Here is a 19,225-nt window from a genome sequence, read left to right on the forward strand (position 1 = left end):
GCACCGTTTTGCGATTTGTGTTGGTTCCCACCGGATAGAATTCAATTTAGCGTCGAAATAAGCGAGGCCATGATTCAGGAGACGGTCCTGCGGCCAATCAGAAGCGTCAAGAGCAACACCAGATTTCAACATCCCTTTCCTTCGGCAGATTTACAGCCATAACAAGATACAGGATCCATTAATGCTCAACTCTGAAATGTGATATTATTAATAAATAAATAACCCTAACAAAAATTTTTAATCCAAAACTGTAACAAAACATATAACAAAACATGGCATGAAACGTATAGCAAAACACTGTGCTTAAATTGCACCATCCGAAATGGTCTGAAACGCGGTTTCGTACCGGTTTCACCCTTCAGGCTAGAAACGGCACTTAACATGATGAGCTGGTTGCATATAACTTCCTTTGATCAGCACTGCCGGTTGCATAACCCTCTTAATTCAAAGCGGGTTGCATACATTTTTTTTATTATTATTATTATTGCTTTACTAGAAAAGGTGATTTATCAAAATGATAGCTGCACGTATTGATTGGATTATTATTTATTTCAATTAGCCACTACTTCAATTCAGTTTTCACGCGCTCGTCGTTGAGTGGTATCAAATTTCTTCTAGGCTGTTGCGGCTCTCTGCAACTCAGCTTTCCCTGATCTACCATAGAAGCTACAATTATATTACTCTAGTCGGAGTGGGCTGAGTCTTCAGGTGGTGGATCTCGTCACGACGCTGTTCACTTCTTTTCTTCGTGGCCGACCACATGTCACCTGTACGCAGAGTCTTCTTCAGACGAAGAAGAGGCCGCTGGGCTCTGCTCGTAGGGAGGTTCGGTTCTCATCGGTGGTTTTGCATCGTGCTGCTTTGCTTGCTCGTTGACGGTGCCTTGCTTTGGCCGCCGCACCGAGACAACAGACACTTTTATTCTGCGTGCGCGGCCGGCACCGTCAACGAAAAAGCTGAGCAGCACGACGCAAAACCTCTGATGGGCACCGCCAACTTGCCCAGGAACAGAGCCCAGCAGCCCCTACTCCATCTGAAGTAGACGCTGCGTACAGGCGACATGCAGCACGAAGAAGAGAATGGAACAGCGTCGAGGGATGCACCTTCTGAATGCTCACCGGGGCAGGGCCCACTCAGACTAGAGTAATTATTGCCACAATACTAGATTAGGGAACTATCGGTTGTCTTGCTTGCTCTTCAATAAAATACGGCTCTTGGGTCTTGGGTTGCGGTCGCTGGCGGCCGCGCGCCGCACGTTGGGTCTGATTAGGCCGAAGAAGTGTCACAACACTGGCGCTCTATGAATATTTTAGTATTATTAGCAATATTATCGATCAATGCAATTCTTTTAATTACCTTTGTAGAAATTTCCTTTTGATTTTGGGTCGTTCTAATATTTTCTCTCATTTGTAGCGAGATTCCTTTTTCATATTGATGGTTATTGCGTTGATGTTGTCAGGTTTGCAATTCAATCAGCTGCAGCCTATCACGAACGCTGAAAAAAAATAATTGCATTTTAATATAAAGTTCCATAAATTAAAAATTAAAACTTATTCTGCTTTCCAGAGAGGTTAACGCAATATAATTAACAATTTGTCGTACAAAAATTAAACGTGCATTAATTTATTTTCTTTCGAAATTCTTCACAAGGGAAAAAAGCTCACCTACTTCTATAGTTTTTGAGTCGTTTGGGCAGGTTGTTGGAAAAGTAAGTTGGCACGTTTTCTCAGGGCTGTATTCCGTTACGTCAATGAGTAGCAACCTGTAAGTAACAGAGGAATATAAATCATGGACACAAATAGTATCAAAATAATTCTATAAATTAATCAGAAAATAGGTAAAAATTCAAATGGTCTAGTGCCTTTATTTATCATTATTTTATAAAACAAAAACCTTATTGAATTATGAATTTTCTAGTAAAGTTGCATCAAATGCTTAATTGAGTTTTTACTTTGGCCAGACTTTGGCGGCTTATCGGGCAACTTTGGCTGATTGCTGGGTGCAACCCCTTTTATCAAACATCGGTTTTGTGCACATATCAATAGCCAGCAACCTTCCGACAGAGATTTTAGCGCCGATTAAATATTTGAGCTAAATCGCGCGCCGCGTGCAGGCGGGCAGAGCGTAGGCGGGTGGCGGACGATAATCACATCCCGTTGGGCCTGCTCTCTTTGGGCAGGGGGGAGATTCTGACAGTGCAATTAATAACACGGGGGTTTTTTACCTTCTCGTCAGGGTAGGGTCCCAGGGTCGGCCGGTCAGGGTTCAGATAGGAGCGTAGCTGGGTCTGCTGCCGGGCCGCGGTGGCTCCGCGAAGTGCAACCCGGCGCGGATGCGATGAGCGGCAAAACGAAACATTCTTTCTTCTCCTTTCTGTTCAGGGCAAAGGTCAAGATAATTTTTTAAGTACGATTGGTGAAAAGTTCTTACCTTTGAAGAGAAGCCTGGCGTTGTATGCTCTTCCGCGGAACCATTTTTTGCGCGCTAAAACTGACCCGGCAAAACGCGGGAGGCCGGCTTCGATACACACACATCTTGCTTGGTGCAACTCAATGAAAGCAACTGCCTTGAATGGTGCTGTTGCATCCGGCCGGCCGGTACATCCCTGACAAAATTTTTATTCCCTCAAACACCCCTCGATGAGGCGAGTGCCCGCTTTTAGGCCGATTTGCCTGCAATCACAATGCGCCAGATGCGCGGCGAAACAGAGCCTTTTGTTCCGCTCTGGGCTTTCACCCGCTGCGAGATGCAGGCGAGCGGGCCGAGAGTCACGAAGTGACAAGTGCATCTCCCTTCTCGAGCCAGCACTGCTTGCTATTCGAGTTAAATTTTATCTCAAAATCAACTATTTCCAGAGTGGTTAATTAAAATTCAATTTAAATATGACTAGTAGAACTGTTTCGATAAAATGCCTAAATATCATTGTGTGACCAAATATTAAAAAAATAAGGGCATAGAATTTGTCAAGAGGGCAGCGGCTGACCTTGACCTCGGAGGTGGATAAAATAATTATTAGTCGTTTCCAAATTCGAATTGAAACTCAAATTGACTAAAATGGTGTTAATCCAATAGCTTATTGCAAAGATATGGAGCCCGGCAGCTTTTCATGTTCGTCCCGATTTTTTGGTATTTTTAATTATTTTTTAGTTGAGTAGCATAAGGATTGGGAAAACAACCCTTGAATTTTGTTCCCACTTATTCGTGCTGTTCGCAAAATTTTGTATGCTTTTTTGAATCTACTAAAACAGCCAATAGCTTCACTTTAAAAAATTAAATTCAAAATAACTAAAAAGTCTGAACTTTTTTCAATAAAGTCGACAGGAACTTTTTGATAGAGAATTTTGATATAAATCTTGTGTGAAAATATCACCTAAATCAATGTGATAGAGAACGAGGAAATTGGGCAAAATTGATATTTTGAATAAAACCAACGCTCTCGTGCAAGCCGCTTTGCTCTCACTCAAGAGCAGACACAGATTTTTTCTTCAAAATCTAAAAATTCGTAACTCCGGTGTTAATCAACATAGACACTTCGAATTTGAAACGTTTTATTTCATTTTATATTCTTAACGTTTTAAGTTATTTTCAACATTTAGCTAAATCCAACAGGAGCGAAGATATTCATAAAAAACGTCATTTTTACAATTATTTTAAAAAAGAGTCAATCCAAATGGAGTAAGAGTGGTTTGACAACATTACATGTTAACTTAAATTGTTACAATTTTTGTATGCATGAAGCAATATTTTTCTTCAAATATTTCAAATTTTAATGAATTATTCAAACTTTAAATCCGATTTTGATAAGTACCAAGCGCAATAAATAATATTTAAAATTCACCTTTAATTTCGTTAAATGATACACTTATTTTTAAGCTATAGTGTAGGGTTCAAACCTTAATTGCAAGCTTCTTTTTCTAAATTATACGTAAATTTTTAGTGCGCGGCGTGTCTATTTGCCGCGCCTGGCCTGGCAGTACGTTTCACGAGAATAAGAGGCTGCCGCGCGCGCGTGCAGCCGTTGCATTGGTCAACACGATGGAAATTTTTAAATTAAATAATCAAACCGATTTCGGTAAATCTGGCATTTCAAATAGCAATCAAGATTTATTATTGAAAGGATTGCCTGCTGCTATTTATTTCCTTGCAGATTGCCAGCAAATTGAACGCTAGAAATGCCGTTCGTAAAATTAATTCAGGCATGCTGGAAAGGTGCACTGCACAGTGCACAGCAACAAAATAGCAAGTCGTAAATTTTAAAAATTTCACTCTAACGAAAGCATTGTTGCGGTAATGAAACTAATTCAGGATTCTCCTTTAGAAAATAAAATTTTTTAATATGCAACTCGGCTCCTACTCAATTGTCATAAATAGGGCGTTGGACACAACCATAATATGTTCAATAATAATATTCAAAATGAGATTACGAGTATTAGAATTAATCATGTTTAATATTTTTTAATCAATCGTAAAAAATCACTCATTGCCAGAGTGTGTAAAATCCTTAACTTGGAGCTTTGGTCGACTTGATTTTTTTTTTCTTTTAGTCTCTTTTGTTGCGAGGAGACTATTTGACCCTCTTCCCTCGCCTGGCATCCCGCTGTTACCACGCTTTGTTCATGTAGCGCAAACACATGTGCTGGCTTGAGAAACCAATTTCGCTGCCCCGTAATATTAAAAAGAGAGATTGAAGCGACGGACGGCAACACTAACGCATCCTGCAGGCCATTATTTCGAACCATCTTAAAATTTAACACTCCTTGACACCCTCTTACTGACTGACAATATAGGCATATCTGTGGCGCAAAACTGCAACGCAAGTTGCATAGCTGCGAGTTTAAAAATATTTTTATATTAATCGATTTGTTTATTAAATTAAATTATTATTTCTCTTAAAAGACATTTAAGTTAACCTTTTTTGATATGTGTACATTTATAATAATAATTCAAGAATATTAAAAATTCAATTAAATTTCATTATTTAATATATTTTATTGAACTAAATTATATTATATTAAATTGTAAAAAGTTAAAGTTTTGAAACTATTCTAAACTATCAGACTCGCAGCCAGTTTGTTATAGTTTTGTGAAGTCTGTTAATACATATAACTGCATTTTAGCGTTTACATGGTTTGACCAATTTTAGCAGACTTGTTTATGCCAGTTTAGTGAAAACTCGGGAATTGGAGCTGGATTTGGTGTTTAGTGCCGTTTCTGCCCCAACTTTGGCACGTTTAAGATCATTTTGCCACAATTACGCCCATGTTTGGACTATTTTTAGACGAAAATTTTTTGTTAGGGAAATTCATAAACAGGATATAAAACAATTTGATTCATTTTATTATTTAATTATGTTCGTCCAGAAATTGAGTTTAGTTTGCAGGGACAGACCCAGTCATCCGTGATATTTTTCAGAATTGAAAAGCTTCGCCCAAATTGGCTATACTTTTTTAAACGGCTCGCATCACGTCATTCAGACAACAAGCTTTAAAATGGGAACCGCTAAAGTTGCAGCGACAGCAGCGCCATGATAGGGCGGAGCTTATTAGTACAAGCGACACTAGCGCTCACCTTCGAGTTGTGGCTAATTACATACCTCCAGAACTTTTCCGTCTCATTTTAATTAGAAATTTCGCAGAGCGCGTTTTAATTTTCTATTTAGAAATTGTTAATAATTACAAGGTGTTGAATGACATCGTTTTCAAAGAGTTCAGAGTTGCCGTGTGATAAAGATTGTTAAAATAAATTTTTGAGGTAAAAGGTACCAATTTCTTCCCCTGCCCTGATATGAGGGAGAGGGGTTGTTACTCTCGTCAAGTGCAGTGCCGTTCTGTACTGTAAATAATAAGCGGCGGCGGCTGACCGAATGGTCAGTTCGCCTTTTGTTTTTTTCCTACATTTTTCCCTTTTTGCTTCGTAATAGCATATAAGCAATTTTCTTATTCACTCCTGGTCTGTCTGTCTCTTTAAAATTTCGACGGAATGTTTTTTAATAAAAACTGATGAATAAATTGTCGAATGCTGCTCTGGGCTTTTATTAAAATAACCAATAAACTTGAAAGCGTTGAAATAAGCTGGTTTCAAATATTTTGGAGTAGCCATGAGATAAAGAATATTTATAAATATAGTTTACAATTAAATCGCACCTATCTATTCCTCACCTGCTTTGCTACTTTGCTATATATTTGAATAAAAAAAATTATCCTTGGATCGCATATTATCTAGAACCTAGCTTTCGAGCCGACATTTCAGCGGTATCTGAAAAAATCCTTTGAGGTTCGCAAGATTTTTTAACTCTGCGAAGAAAAATTTCTTGTGACATTTATCTTGGATGAGCAACAACTGTTGCAGTACATCGTCTCACTTTGCAGGAGCTGAAACCAAAAATATCATGAATTGTATTTTGTTTCTCGAAGCACCACATCGCTTATTTACTTACAAAGTGTTTTCGCTATTTCGTTGCCTTCTCTGTTATATTTTTCCATGAATCAAAACTTCCGAGAAATGTTTGAAGCGCCATAGATTTATTTTTTTCTTGCATCTCGATCTCAAACTGGAGAGCCGGGTATTTCCGTTAGTTCAACATAATTAATTTGGGGTTCCATTTTGAAATTAAGTATTTTGGTGTCACATTCCGTCAAATTTTGAAATCTTGATTTGATTAGGCCAAAAATTAATCGATCATGAGGCTGAATCTAGTAATCTGCCTTCTCTCAACAAATATAAAAAAATGTAATGGAAAACATTAAAAACAATTTCCAACCCGGAGGTTCTATATCTAAATTTTCGAGAAAACAATGTTTGGCATCGTTCATCCCACTTTCCAAAAGTTGAGTTTGAAAATATTAAAAAATCAAGCCGACAAAAAATTGGCAATGGAAAATTTAATTTTCAAGTAAAACGTACCGATTTCAGCTCCTCTCAGGAAATATAGAGGGAGAAGTACTGAGCGAATAGTGCCGTCAACTCAAAAGCGCCAAGAGCGTGTTAATTATTCAGAACTAAAGAAAACAGATGCGGCTAACTCACTCGCCTGCAATTAAGCCACATAAGAGGTTCATGTGATTTAAAGGTGTGGTTGTTGCTCTTCTGATGACACCCTGCCAGGGCGAGTTAGCAGAACGTCCGTCCTCTTTTGTTTTTACATGACAATTTAAGGTATTTCTCCAATAAAAATGTTAGATCTACGGTTAAGTTTAATTAGATATTTCTTTTCTAAATTGGAAACCATAATTATTTCAAACTAACACAATTAATCTTTATTTGAGATGGATATGTAGTGGTTGCGGAGCCGAGCTCCCACTCCATTCTCTTTTTAGTCTAGGGTATTGTTCTTATTGATTGTTAGAAATTCGTTAATGCAACAGAGAGAGAGAGAGAGAGAGAGAGAGAGAGATTTTGAATTTAAATTAGTTTTCGCCGGACACTCAAGCCAACAAGTCGCATTTTAATTGTTCCGAGCGTTTAATTGTGAAGGACCCGGCTCAATCGGGTAAATTCTTTTCTAATTTAAATTGTTCTTCACTTCAATTATCTTAAATTGTTAATCCTAAATTCGAATATCAATTCTGTTTAATACAAACCCAGAGCAGCATTCGAAAATTTATTCATCAGTTTTTATTACAAAACATTCCGTCAAAATTTTTAAGAAACAGACAGACCAGGGGCGAATAAAAATGTTTATATGCTATTACGAAACAAAAAGGAAAAATGTAGAAAAAAAACAAAAGACGACTGACCTTCGGCCAGCCGCCGCCGTTTATTATTTACAATGAAGTCGGCCCTCTCCATTCAACGAGAGTAACAACCAGTTCTCCCTCATATGGAGGGAGGGGAAAAAATTGGTGCCTTTTACCTCAAAAATTTATTTTAACAATCTTTATCACACGGCAACTCTGAACTCTTTGAAAACGATGTCATTCAACACCTAGTAATTATTAGCAATTTCTAAATAGAAAATTAACACGCGCTCCGTGTTATTTCTAATTAAAATGAGACGGAAAAGTTCTGGAGGTATTTAATTAGCCACAACTCGGAGGTGAGCGCTAGTGTCGCTGGAACTAATAAGCTCCGCCCTGAATACTCAGGTGAAGGAGCGTAGTTGGATCAGTAAAAAAAAACAAGATTGCATATTATCATAAAATATTTTCTTATTAATGTACGAGTGCGGTGATTTTAATTTAAAAATTTCCGTAAATTACAAGGAATTGAACGGTTTGAATTTCATTTAATTTGGAGTAGCCATGAGATAAAGAGTATTTAAACATATTTATGTTGTTTTTATTCTGTGGTGAAACGAATAAAGGAAAAAGATTGGAGAAAAAACAAAAGACGGCTGACCATCTACTGACTCGCCCTGGCAGGGTGTCATCAGCAGAGCCACAACTCCGCCTTTAACTCCTCTGAACCTCCAGTTTGACAAGTCAGCGAGAGTCAGCCGCCGCCGTTTCTTTAGTTGACAAAAATTAACACGCAATGAAGCGCTGATGAGCAGACGGCACTACGGTCAACGAGAGTTACGCCCAATTCTTCTTCTATAAGTGCAAAGAGGGGAGAAAATTAATGCCAATCTCACTTACGAGAGTCGCCCTGTGAAATTTTTGAAAAGCATGGAAAGAATCCAATTCAATCCCTGGTCAAATGGCAATAGCTTGTATGAAGCCATAATTAGTGACACAAATCTCGCCGACATATTAAAATTATATGAATAAATTTTGTCTATATTAATATGAAATATGATCTTTTTTTATTAAAGAGGTTGCTTGCAGTCTATGTATTATATAAATAATTTCACCTTTACATTTTTTGCCGTTGAGAGTAACAGCTAGAACTCTAATAATTTTTTTGTTAATGCAGCAGGAAGAGAATTTGATCGTTTAAAGATATCTGATCTACATTAACGCGAGATGAGAGTCACGGATGCAAAAAAAAATTGTCCGTCTTGCAAATGGCGTCGGCTCGGCTTGTTGGTGCGCTGCACTCGCGTGGGCCCTGTGCGGCCCCAGCGCGTGGGCCCTCGTAACCCTGGCTATCGCTTGACGACACCGCCGACCAACAATGGCACCTCGACGCCGCCCTCTGCTGCAGGCAACTGTAATGCGAAGTTACCAAAATAAGAGAAAAAAGTGAAGTTAAAACTACTTGCAAAATAAATATTTTCTCGCGGTTCGTATTTTAAAATTCTCGTCATCTTCTTTAAAAAACTCAGGGTTTGGTAATTTCCATGACAAGCGGAGCTGATGTCACTCCCTAGTAACCACGCAACGTTGATGGAACGTTGAATCAACGTTGAACGTCAACGACGTCAACACAGAATCAACGTTGACGTCAACGTTCAATCAACGTTGAGAATGGTCACTGCGGTGTCGTTGATTCAACGTTGACGATCAAATTTCGTCGAAAAAATCGCGGTATACATTGCCTTAGCAGATCGCTTTATTTTTACTTAATTCGTGTTTTTTTGATAGTGTCGATCGCCGAAATTCATATCGTTGTTGACGATCAACAACGCATCAACGTTGCTGCGTTGTTGATGCAAATGAAAATTTTTTTGGGTTATATTAATTGGAATTTATTTCTTTAATCAAAGATCACACATTACAAAATGTTCTGGTACATTTCCTATTAACAATTAATTATATAACGCTCGTCTAGGTGTTATTTGCTTTATTTCACGACTGTCTGGAGTGGCTTAAAAGAGCCAGCTGACAGATTTGCCTGTTTTGTGTTGTTTCTTGCGTGGGAGTTCCCGAAATATGACTTGAACTGAACTCCTTTAACAGGTCTTCGGCACTCAGTGCCGGACTCTCACCTGGTTTGCTTTCGTGGCCGAGATGCGGCATCCCAGAACTCAGAAATTGTCTTAACCGACAGGGTCAAAATACGAAGACTTATGTTTATTAGATTGTTTAAGTTGAACTTGCATAATATATCCAGTGGGGATCTCAAACAATCAATACGCAATATACGACGCAGGTGATGGTCGTCTCTATCGTATAACATAAGCTCGAGTGTTAAAATAGATGGAAGTCGTATTGATTATTTGATATCCCACTGGAAATAAGTAAGTTGTTTGACTTAAAACAATCTAAAAAAATGTAAACCTCCATACTTATAACACTGTCCGTCTGACAGTTGCAGATTTCGGAACACCGCCTTATTTCGAGCGAACCAGGCGAGCGTCCAGCTCTGGGTGCTGCAGACCGGCCAAAGGAGTTCAATTTAAGTTAAATTACGGGAACACCAACGCGAGAGTCCCAACGTAGCCCAAGACAAAAGAGACAAATCTGGCAGTTGGCTCTTTGAGCCACTCTAAAAGTAAATCAAAGCAATTAACCCCAAAGACGAGCGTTACAATACACATGAATAAATTTTTTAATTAATGGCACCCGCTAAAAAAGCTATTTAATAGCAATTACATTAATTATAAATACATAATTATTTGTTAAAAATTCCCATGATAGTAGTTCATGTGTTTCTTTTTTACAATGACATACATGGTGGATAAAATTTTTCAATATAGAGCTGCTAATTTCATTTTAGGCACAATAGTATATTTATAATTAAATTATGACGTTATCGTATCGTGCAGCAGCTGTTTTGGCTCCGCAAACCCCATTAAAATAGTACTTAACATAAAAAATACTGGCGGCTTAAAACATTAAGGACTTCAGTGACTGGTGAATTGAGTTGTTTTTCATTTCCTTGCTCTTCCTGCCTCTGCTATTCACATTTTGCAAACGATGCAGTAGAACCATTTTTGGCAGCTTCTCAGGATGCCCTTGTTGCTCATGCAAGATCTGTGGACATCATGAATTATTTAAATTACTTTCTAAATTCCACTCGTATCTTTAAATTTTTACTGTGAGAGACATACCTTGACATACACATGTCAAGGTAAGTAAGATATTATTCAATCTTACTAATAAATCATCACTTTTTCTTCACCCTTAAAATCAAAGTACTTCAACTTGTAGCTAAAAAAAATCCCCAAACAACGAACTCTATTAATGAATGGGGAATGAATTAATGAACTCTTGACTGATTTGCGATATCACTTTGACATTTTCACTGCCCTACTCAGCTTCCGATCCTGAACAACTTTTCTATTTAAAAAATTCACAGGTCGATGGCCCAGGTCACCTTTTGCAACCTTTATTTGAATCATAATTTAGGGATGATATCCCTATTTCATTTTTTTGGGGTTCAGGGCTGAAATGTAGCCCGTGAAATTCTGCACAAGCACACCAAGTGTCATAGGTGCAATCACGAAAGTTTTGCTGCAATTCGAATTTTAAAATTAAAAACCGGCTCGAGGCTGCACGACCGCGCATGGCCTTTGGGCAGCGAATTCGCCTCTCGTTCGTCAACTATAATTTTATTGAATTTCATTTTCTTAGACACACCAAGGTAGACCAATGAAGGTCGAAATCGACCTTAAGGTTCTGCATGTCCCTAACGTGACCCTGAGATAAAAAAAATCGAAAATTTCTTATTTCATTGAACTATTCCTGTCGTTTCATAGGTTTTTAGCGTTGTAAAGCTCAAATTCAAGGCCAAAACTGCCGAATGATAGTCCTGAAACCGGTCTTGAAATAATTGTGGTAGCCATCAATTCTGGCGTAACATTAAAAAAGGTATAAATTTTGAAATCTTTAATTTATGATAAGATAATTCTATTTAGAACACACGAAGCTCATATTGAGTGTTGAAAATTACGATTTTATTATTATTTCAACGTAAACAAATATTAAAGGCAATGTAACAAATAAAATTATTTCAAAAATTTCAAAAAAAAAATTATGGAAAAAGGGTCTTTATTTTTAAAAGTTGCTTAATTGATATTACATTTAATAACTTATATTCGTAGCATTAAGAATAAGATTAATCAGTAATTAAAATGAACTTCATATATGTACAAAACATAATTATCTTTACAGCGGTGAAATCCTATGAAAAGACAGCAAGTTCAATGAAATTAGAAATTTCCGAAATTTTTTATCTCAGGGTCACATCAGTGACAGACCCTGAAGGTCAATTTCGACCTTCTTTGGTCTACCCTAGGCCCTCTTGGTGTTTCTAAGCAGTTTAAATGCGAATAAATATAGTTAACGAACTCGCTGCTCAAAGGCCATTCGAGGTCGAGCAGCCTCAAACTGGTGATTAAACTTGCTTATGAAGAATTGCACGGGCTACATTTCAGCCCGAAAAAAATTGAAGGAGCTTATCATCCCTTAATTTTAAATTTTCAAAAAAGGTCGCTAATGGTGACCTTGACCTTTGACCTGTGATTTTTTCATGTGAAAAGTTGTTCAGGATCATAGTGTTTGGGCAGTGAATATTTCAAGGTGATACGGCTACGCAGTCAAAAGTTACGATTTAGAATTTGACTTCTGGAGTTTTGTGATAGAGAAAAAAATCCCCATTCCTGAGCTTCAAACCAGGAATTTCAACATAATTATTTTATTAACAATTACTTAGAGCAAATATAATTTTCACCTTAAAATTTTAACGCTCTAAAATCGTGTTCAAATGTCCGATCGATTACGAATCTTGCTCATTTTCTTATTAACACATTTATGTGGGATAAAGGAGAATCATTATCAATATTTAAATTTATTTCCCATATTTCTGAATATATGGAAGTGCATGAAGCTGTTTGAAAGGCTTGCACCCGATATGAAATATATGTGGAAAAGACGATGTCCATCAGTTTCAGATTTTTTTACTGAGACTTAAAAAGTTGATTTTTAAATTTTTTTGGCATTAAAACATTTGATACAAACCCCAAAATGGCAACAAAATATCTCATTTTCATTTCATTATTTAATTCGCTGAAACCTTATCTCAGATTTGTACGTTAATAATATAGAATATTAATTATACAAGATGGTAGCATCAATATTAAAAATTTGTAATGATTCCGTTTAATCAAAATTCAAGTTCCTTTCAAAATAATTTAAAATATAAGAACCTGTCTTATGACCTTTCAAGTGTTCAGGAAAGTTGTTTAATTAGTCAGACTGTGGACAAGTTCTTTTTTTCAAGAAGCATTTCCAGTCTAGTTTAACTCAGTCATTATTTAAGACCAAATTGAAAAAATTATATTTAAATCAATCAGAAAATTTTCATGAAATAATCGAAATGAAAAATTTTATTGCAAATTTAACGCTCGTAAATGTCCGAATACAAATAAGTAATATTAAAAATAAAATATTCTTAAAATTTTGAAAGTGTAGAGTGACTTGAAACATGTTGTCACTTTGAGTAGAGGAAAAAAATCAATATAATATAATCCTAGCTGGCAACAAATTTTTATGTGACTAAATATAGATAACAATTATAAAAAAATCTGAACTTCAGTCGGTGTGGGCGGTCCCTGTGGTGCCTGGCAACCCTAAGGAGCGTGGCCGACTTAAGTGTTGGGCGTCTGATGGGAGAGTGGTAACCCTAGGGGGCGCGGCCGACTTAGGTGGGGCGACCGAAGAGCGAGTGGCAATCCTAGGGGGCGTGGCAGGTACGGTGTTTGCGTCGACTTTGGGTCTTGCGTTAACTTCGGCGTTCGAGTAAAGTACGAGTACTGCGTCTACTACGGCGACTGCGTCATCGACGCGCGCTCGACCTTTCGGGCGCCGTTTACGCGCGAAGAGACGCTACGGTGCGTCGCCGACCGCGTCCGCGATGATCAGGGTATGGGGGTGAATCATCCCCATGGGGCGGCGGCGGGACGGAAGCGTCGGGCCTCGACGCGGGAGGTCGCCAAAGTGCGAGCGAGCGACCGCCAAACCGCCTCTTTGCCGCGGGCACGTGGCGAAAATGCGACTCGAAATCGCCAAAGTGCCGTTCGTCGGACGCGCGTCCGCGTTTTCGGCCGCCGTTAACGCGCGACGCGACGCTACGGCGCGTCGCCGACCGCGTCCGAGATCCTCGGACGGACGGGGTGAGCAACCCCAACGGGGTGGCGGAGGGATGGAAGCGTCGGCGCTAGTCTCAAGAGAGCGCCAAAGCGCGAGCGCGCGTCCGCGACTCGCCGCCAGAAATTTTCCAAGTCCGCTCATTTGCGACGCGCGGACGCGACTTTGGGCGGCTTTCACGCTCGACGCGACGCTACGGTGCGTCGTCGACCACGTTCGCGATGATCAGGGTACAGGGGTGAATCATCCCTATGGGGTCGCGGAGGGATGACAATGTCGGCGCTTGACGCAGCACGGCGTGAAAGTGCGAGCGCGCGACCACCGAGCGTACCGAACCGCCGAAAATGGAATAACAAATAAATTAATTCGACCGCGGCGGCGCCGGGGGCGAAAATTCCCGTGAATAGGGCGTGCGGAACGTTCAAGGGCCCCGCGGGGCCCCGGAAAACTTTGGGCGCCGGGACGGGCCGGCTTCGAAAAGTAGACCGTCGACGCCGCCTTCAAATTTATTAAATCAATTACATTGTTAATGCAGAAAACACGCCATTAAGCTACATGCTCTAACCAATTTAAAAAATCCGCAATAATATGACGGGAAAAATTGCCTGGTTTTAGCTTTTAAATTACAAACGTTATAAACACACTAACGGCTAAAACCGGCTGGTGAGCAAGAAGTGTCTTAGGTTCCAAATTTTGAACTTTGGAAACTTGCTGCTAAAAGGGAAATTTATTTCAATGTTAGAAATAATATTACCAAACGTGTTGAAGGTGTTGCCAAGCCAAACCGTCCAACTGCGAGTTTCCGAAATCAGATCACAGCTCATGTCATCAGCAAAAGGACTCGGACATTCCAGACATTCCGGCGAAAATTCTTCTTTAGCCCAGGAAAATGACCTCCTCCTATGAAACGTAATAAACAAAAAATCAACAATAATATATTTCACGAGTGCATGGAAAAAAAGTTTCCGCCGGGTTTTAACCATCTCTCAAATCCTTTTGAAAATAATAATACATCCAAAATTACAAGTACATATGGGTGCCGAAAACTGTATTAAGTCGCGGCGAAAAGTGCAAAGTTTCCATACATTAAAATCCATGATAAATAATAATCAACCGATAAAATTAAGAGTAACCCCTTTACTACACGTATGTATAATATACTAGTCTTAAATTATCTCTCTAGCCAAAATTAAGATTAAAAATTAATGTTTGATAGATCATGCAACAACAAAACCAATGATATTGGGAAACTGCACCACCCATTTAACGCATAAGTTGATAAAAACACATAAAAATTGAGGAAATCGAAAATTTCTGCTTGTGTTATTTTTGGTACTTTACCAAAACAAAAATCAAACTGTGCGTATCTCCCGTAAACCCCTGCGGCCAAAATCAGGTCAAACTAACGTCCTTACCTTTAGAAACATGCATGACACAATTATGGGTCCGTTGAGGAACTTGATCTGTCAAAAAACCACCGAAAACAAGGACATCAACGCGGCTGGCAAGGATGATGCAATCGCCTGACGGTCCGTCATGTTGTTTGTAAAAACAGCGCCAGCAGCTGTTGCTTGCTGCTGCTGGCAGTGGCGAGTGGCGCAACGCGCGCCACGCGCGGCCAGCGAGGTAAACATAGATAGCGCGCGCGAACATGCTGAATTAGCACTAACTATAAGTGCTCAGAACGAGTTAATTGAAAAGTTAATATTTATTCGAGCATTAAAAATAACGAAATTTTTAATAAATAATTTTTTCTCAAGACAAACCCGCAGAAAATTTGATCTTCAACCTCGCATCAACTTCACATCAACGTTGATTGACGAAAATCCTTGAAGAACGAGTTAATTGAAAGAAAAAATAAAAATTGCTAATTTTAGACTTAAAACTTTTAAAATTTTTAAGAAATTATCGTTTCATGAAACACTTCTACGCGCAGAAAAATTTTATCTTCAACATCACATCAACGTTGTTCAACGTTGATTGAAAAAAATACTTTAAGAACGGGTTAATCGGAAGAGAAAAAAAAATATTGCTAATAAAAGTATTAAAACTTATAAAATATTTAAGAAAAACACTATTCATGACAAACTTAACCGATTTGAAAATTTTGATCTTCAACATCGCATCAACGTTGTTCAACGTTGATTGACAAAAAATTTGGAATTTACAAATTTTATCTAATCTGATTGCACATATAAGTTGGAAAGAGTGAAAAAAGGTAAATTTTTCATTTTCCATATTAAAAATTAAACATAGAGTGAAAGTCATGATGATCGTTGACGTTCAACAAAAAATCAACGATGCCAAAAATGGTACTTTCAGACAAGTATTGAAATTGAAAATAGTATGAACAGTTTAACAATAATATAGTCTTCAATTTCCAATTAAAATTTAGTTCATTTTTTCATTTTTGACCATTGTTGACGTTCAACGATAAATCGTCAGAGCGTTGCTCAACGTTGATGGTTACTAGGGCTATACTGACTATAATTCCATTTGCTGTGTTTGGTTGTATTCAATATAGACGGTGCAAAATTGAGAGAGAAACTGTTGCAATCGATAAAAGAAAGCAAGAGACGGCTGAAATCTGAATAACTAAGACACCCGATCAAGAAAACTTTTGTAAATATAGAAGAAAATAACTAGAATTTTATGGACTCGGACTTTCATTTTATTTTATAAATAAGAAAATCTCCATCGTGAGGATTTATTACGCATCGAAAGAATAAAAGGGCGCAGTTTTGGCTGTTTCTCACACACATGAGAAACGGATGAGCGAGCGACAGTTTCGATTAGGCCTCTCTCATTCCATTGGCCGCTGTTTGAACTCAATAACTGTCGCTTACTTAACACCTTTTGATAATTTGGTAAGGAAATCTCAAATATAAAATTGGATTTCCCGCCGCTCAAATCACGTGTTTGCTTGAAGCCCTTTGTCTGTTTTTCAACTGTTTCTTTGTTTCTTAAGCTGCACACGTCCACGGAGTTGCGCTGATATCAGTACATTGAAAGGCCACAAGAGTGCACGCCTAGACGCCATGTTTTCAATTTTATTACGAGTGACGTCATATAGCCTGGATGATTTAGACGGATCGCTGAGGGCGGGAAAGTTCAAACGGAAAGAAACGTGGCGACGGCTAGCAATCCTTTTTACAAAGTGAAGAGTCTGTGTTTGTTTACTCCAAAACACATCTGAAAACTGAGTGAAGCCACCAAACACCAGTGTTTTCTCGACAAAAAACACGAATTGAAGGTGAGTTGTGCTGACTGCAGCTTAATTTTGAAATTTAACAGAGTCAGTATTGTTTGAAATGCCTTGAAACCCCTATTGCAAGCGAGATACAAGAAGCGTCGATTACAGTTTCGCTCTCCACAGGTCTGACTCAGGATGACGGACGCCATTCTGCTTAAGAAAACCAAATCCCGGTTGCTGGGACTAAAGACATTGAAGGATTTGGCAGTGGAAACCATTCTGCAAAACTTGGATGCACTAACTGAAAAGCAAGGAGGAAACTACATGCAAAAAAAATTGTGTATGAACTTAAATCGTTCAGTAAAAATGATTTAAAGGCAAATGCTCTCTATTTCAGCCCCAGATCTGAGGGATGTCGTGCTTCAGGAGCTGCTGCTGAGGAACAGGTGCCATATTCAAATGAATACTGCAGACTTGTACTTTGAAAAGATGCGGTCTTTGTTTGTTTTGATGAACACCAGGACCAAAAAAATCGATTTGGACTACCTCATGTCTTTTTATCCAAGAGAGTTAACTACCAAGGATGAGTTCTACCGGGTAAAATATTTCATAAACATAAACCTCGATTGTGACTAGTCAAATGAATTTTCTATAGGTTCTCATGATGTTCTCCATTGCTGCTCCGAACGTTCGGCACTTGAAAATAAATATTAAGAACATCGAAGATTGTTTCAACAGCGAATTCACTCGAGACGCGTGTATTCGTTTTCTAAGTTTCCTGAAGGAATTGAGAATCCTAGAGATCGTCGGATGGTCCAACAAAAAAGTGGACATTACGCTGTTGTGCAAGGCACTTCCCGATTTGCGTGTGTTTAGCGCAAATATGATAGATTTGGATATCAGCAATATGTCCGAGGAAGAAATCAGAAAATCATTTGGACACCTTTCACTGCTTGAATATGATTTCTATTCTTCAGACAAAATGTGCCAGATTTGGAAGACTCTGCCTAATTTGGAGATCGTCCGGAACGTCGGAGCAAACGGACTCAATTTGGAAGATTTCATTGAAGACGAAAATCTCCAAACAAGAGGGAGAAAATGTCTCGATTTTGAAATTTACCATTTGCATTCGAAAGTTTTTGCCGATGAAGATTTCTCCAGCATCAGGCACTTAAATGTAATTATTAATCATTCATTTTGTCTCCATTAATTTAATCTAATGAATTATAGCTTTTTTACAACGAGGAAACGTGGGACACCTTTGAGAAGATCCTGATGAGGCCAATCACACTTGAGAGTCTGAACCTGACCTTATGGAGCGATCAAGAAATAGTTGATGACATTTTGCTCAAATTTGGAGCGAACATTCGATGGCTTTCCATAACAGGAATCGGTTTACCAAGTGTGCAACTCGACCGCATTTCTGAACTATGTCCCAAGCTTGAGGTACTCCACCTGAGAGGAGTGAAAGTAACAGGAAATTCCTCCAAACCGGAAAAATTTTTCCATCTGGAAGAATTAGTTTTTGAACAATCGGATTGGTAAGTCAATATTACTCGGGAGTTATTTTAATTGAATTAAAACACATGAAAACAATTGCAGCACGACTGGCGAGTGCCTAACAGCGCTTTTTTCCTTTGCTCGAAACCTGCAAATGGTGATGCTCAACACCATCAAGCCTAACCTCGAGGATCTGCAGCAGGTTAAGAAATTGTTGATCGAAAACAAGATACTCTCCTCGTTGAAGTCCCTCCAATGGGAAATGAGTTTTTATACTCCTGATCGCGTCTACAAGGAAATTGCGGCTATAGTGTCGAATGCAGCCGCAGGTCTCCCAGAATTAAGAAAACTTAAATTTTCCTACCAACAAAATAATTGTTTTGATATCTTGAATACTGGCAAACATGACAAAAATCTCAACGAGATTTTGAAATTATTTGAATAAATTATATTTCTGAATAAAAAGCATTTCAAAGTTTTATTAAGAATAACATCAGTTGAATATTTCATGTTTGAATTTAAATAAAACATTTATTTTAATGATGATCTACGTATTACTTAAAGCATATTGCGAAAATTAAAGCCATTTGAATAAATTCACTCTAGCCAATACTTTTTGTGT

At 38.4% G+C, this 19,225-nt stretch overlaps 2 long non-coding RNA genes across 2 annotated transcripts; both read right to left on the reverse strand.

Moving 5' to 3' along the window:
• Positions 1–237: 237 nt before the first annotated feature.
• LOC135944259 (uncharacterized) lies at positions 238–1,491 on the reverse strand. Its single transcript, XR_010575298.1, has 3 exons — positions 1,357–1,491; positions 1,119–1,298; positions 238–654 (listed from the first exon to the last, which is right to left on the reverse strand). It is a non-coding gene; the product is annotated as an uncharacterized LOC135944259 (long non-coding RNA).
• Positions 1,492–9,552: 8,061 nt separating this feature from the next.
• On the reverse strand, positions 9,553–15,505 carry LOC135944215 (uncharacterized). Its single transcript, XR_010575290.1, has 3 exons — positions 15,326–15,505; positions 14,665–14,810; positions 9,553–10,796 (listed from the first exon to the last, which is right to left on the reverse strand). It is a non-coding gene; the product is annotated as an uncharacterized LOC135944215 (long non-coding RNA).
• Positions 15,506–19,225: the final 3,720 nt, after the last annotated feature.

The sequence above is a fragment of the Cloeon dipterum genome, chromosome 4, assembly GCF_949628265.1.
Source record: "Cloeon dipterum chromosome 4, ieCloDipt1.1, whole genome shotgun sequence".
In the NCBI taxonomy this organism is placed as follows: Eukaryota; Metazoa; Arthropoda; class Insecta; order Ephemeroptera; family Baetidae; genus Cloeon; species Cloeon dipterum.